The sequence below is a fragment of the Tachyglossus aculeatus genome, chromosome 1, assembly GCF_015852505.1.
Source record: "Tachyglossus aculeatus isolate mTacAcu1 chromosome 1, mTacAcu1.pri, whole genome shotgun sequence".
In the NCBI taxonomy this organism is placed as follows: domain Eukaryota; kingdom Metazoa; phylum Chordata; class Mammalia; order Monotremata; family Tachyglossidae; genus Tachyglossus; species Tachyglossus aculeatus.
In genome coordinates, this window is record NC_052066.1 from 100,110,479 (window position 1) to 100,114,022 (window position 3,544).

A 3,544-nucleotide genomic window follows, 5' to 3' on the forward strand; every position below is an offset into this window, starting at 1 on the left:
ACAAAACAAGTGAATGTTGCATTTCCTGCCCAAAAATAATTTAAACTTTAATGGGAGAGACAGACATGAGGGAATTTACAGAGTAATCAAAATAAATAATTGAATGTCCGATTGAGTAAAGCTAGATACATAAGTGCCGAGGGTGACTATGAGTAAGTATATAAATGCTAGAGATGGCTGTTGAATTTGTATGACTGCGAAACTGAAATCAAACCTCTACCTAAGAATTTGAGTTGGTAAATGCAATCTCACCCTCTCAGGGTTGCTCCTGAAGAGTTTCCAGTACTCTACCAGTGTCAACTATGGGAGGGAGAGTCAAGCAGAGGCATTCCCATTCCATTCCTAACTTGGCCATTGGCTAGCGTGGACAGCAACGTGCTACAAGTCAAAGTTCGCCTGTGCTGGGCAGCAGTGGCATGGGAGAGAGTTGAGGGCAGATACTTAATTTTACTGTGCAGAAGGATGCAATGGTAAACCACTTCCATATTTTTACCAAGAGAACTCTCTGGATACACTACCAGAATGATGGCAGATGGAGATGGGGAATGCTGGGAGAGATGTGTCCATGGTGTAGCTATGGGTTGGAGACGACTTGACAGCATAAGACAAAACAAATGTAATCTGGCATTCCGTCTCTTCTCCCGCCTCACTCCGCTTACCAAGGTTACTTTGTAAAAGCCATTCTCAGCTGTCCCTCATCCTCACCAGATCCTTCCAGCATAGAAAGCCGGAGCTGCCAAGCAAGGTCTGCAGATTTAGAGAGAGACTAGGAACCAGTGGTTAAACCTTGAGGAATTCTAAAGCTTCCCCCTTCCTCTGTAAAGGCTCTTTTGGTTCAAAAGTATTCTCAACACAACCATCCTTTATGCAGCTCACCTTGTGCTCCGGTTCCGGAGATGCTCTGTATCTATGGTAACAGCCACTCTGCCCTCCACCCTTCCTCTGAGGAGTGGACAGCCCTGGCGTGCTCCGCAGCCAGTAGCCGGGTGGCCGTCCATTCGAGACCCCCGCCGAATGACAGTGGAGAGATTACACAAAGCTTCCTGCAGATGCAGGCCACAGGTACCACAGGGAGGCACCAGAAGGGATTTCTGCCACAGAGCCTTTCATGTTTAAACCTAAAAATCTAAGGATTAAATGAAAAAAATAATTTGACAGAGAAAAAAGGTATTTATTTTGAGGGATAATTAAAATGAATAAACATCCCTCTTAACTGTTCTGAGTCTGCCCCTGGCTCACAACTTAAGCCATCCTACTGATAATATTATGCAGACAATAATTCATCTCCCTATGTTTCTGAGTGATCTGTGTTTGGCCTGTTAATTCCTGTCAGATAATGCAGCATGATTTTGAGTTGTTTCTCAGAAACTCTTGAGCCTGAGTTAGGAGATTCTAATTAATCTACTTAGACTCCTACTTAGACTGTGAGCCCCATATGGGACAGGGACTATGTCCAATCTGATTAATTCATATCCACCCTTGTGCTTAGAACAGTGCTGGATATCAAAGAAGTGCTTAAATACCACAAAAAACTCCACCCATTAACACTCAGCTGAGTCAGAGTTTATAATAGTAATAACTGTGGTATTGATTAAGCACTTACTATGGGTCAAGGCACTGTTCTAAGTGCTGGGCATAGATACAAGCAAATAGGGTTGGACACAGTCCCTGTCCCACACGGGGCTCATAGTCTTAACCCCATTTTACAGATGAGGTAGCTGAAACACAGAAAAGTAAAGTAACAGTAGGACTAGTAGTAACAGTAGTACCATTAATGGAATTTATTGAGTGTCACTATGTGCTAAGCACTGTACTAAGACCTGGAGTAAAGACCAGGTCTCCCCCTTCTGGTCTGTGATCCCGTTGTTAGGTAGCGACCATCTCTACATGTTGCCAACTTGTACTTCCCAAGCACTTCGTACAGTGCTCTTCACACAGTAAGCGCTCAATAAATACGATTGAATGAATAAATGAATGAAAGACCAAATAATTAGATCAGATCCAGTCGCCACGGGGCCAAGACTCCCAATCTGAGAGTAGATAGTTATGTAAAATGAGGAGAACGAATTGATGAAAATACTATAAATTAAACAATCCAAGATGATAGTGTCCAAAAAGGTCAGTCTTTGGTTCCAAGTGCTGCAGAATCCTCAGCTTCCTCTGCAGTGGTCAGCAGTGGTCTGGAGCTGTCTGCAGTGGTCTGAAGCAGTTTGCAGTGGTCTATAGCACTCCGGGGAAGTCTGCAGTGGTTTGAACTAGTCTGTGGTGGTCTACAATGATCTGCAATGGTCTACAGCAGCAGTGGAGTAACAGACCCTGGCCCAGGGCTGTCTCACTGACCCTCCGTGCTCTATCAGCCACGTGGGTCCCTGCAGTTTTAACTATAGATCCCATATCCCAACAACGGGCTCACTCCCTTCACTCCCTACTTTATTTTGTTAATGTTCTGCTTTGTTTTCTGTCTCCTCCTTCTAAACTGTGAGCTCACTGTTGGGTAGGGACCGTCTCTATATGTTGCCAACTTGTACTTCCCAAGCGCTTAGTACAGTGCTCTGCACACAGTAAGTGCTCAATAAATATGATTGATTGATTAGACTAAGCTCTCTGATAACAGTCACCATGCCTCTTCTTATTTCGTTCTCCTCAATGTCTATTACAGTGCTCCTGTAATATCCTTAATGAATACCCTTTGTCTGTATGGTGGGCAGAAGTTATTAAAGATACTATTAGTGTTTTTGAGGTTAGAGAGGAAAAATGAGGATTCAAAGTTTCTCCCCTCAGTGTTGGCCAAAGATTTTCTAGCTTGAACCCTTGAGCTTCTTGAAAAAGAAAGGAAAGACGAGTTGCAGCCTAATTTTGAATATTCATTATGAGACAGGAACAAAAATGCTTTGAACAACAAATGCCAAAGTGGAACGGAGAAGAGTGTGAGGAGCAGGTATTTGAGAATCCCCAGAGACCAAATTCTTGGGAGTCCCAAGGCAGGAGAACGTGGCCCTGAGACTTTTCACTGTGGGGCTAAAGCATCTCCAGAAAATGCCTTGTGAGTCACCTGAGGGAGAGGGGCCCAGTCTAATTGCCGCTTAGTACAGTGGTCTGCACACAATTAGTGCTTAATACTAATGCTAGTAATGGCATTTGTTGAACACTTACTGTGTACCAAGCCCTGTACCATTTCTACTACTACTCTTCCACCCCTCCTGTGAAAAGTACCACTGTAATGGTTGCCTGTCCCCAGCATGCTCTGGGTGCGCCGGGCTGGGGATAAAAGTTAAATATGCCCTTGGACTCCTCAGTCACAGTTAAAGGAAAGCATTGGGCTAACTATTGCCTTCTCTCTCACTAACAAGGGTCCCTGCTCTGGATTCCTCCCCACATTCTCGGACTCCTCCTTCATAGCCAAGACTTTGACCCCATTGTGTCCATTTGTTTTGTGTTTTAATAGTTTGTTCTTGTTGTGTCTGCCTCCAATCTCTTCTCCCTACTTAAAATTTTAGACTGTGAGCCCCATGAGGGATAGGGACAGTGTTTAATTCCTACCTGT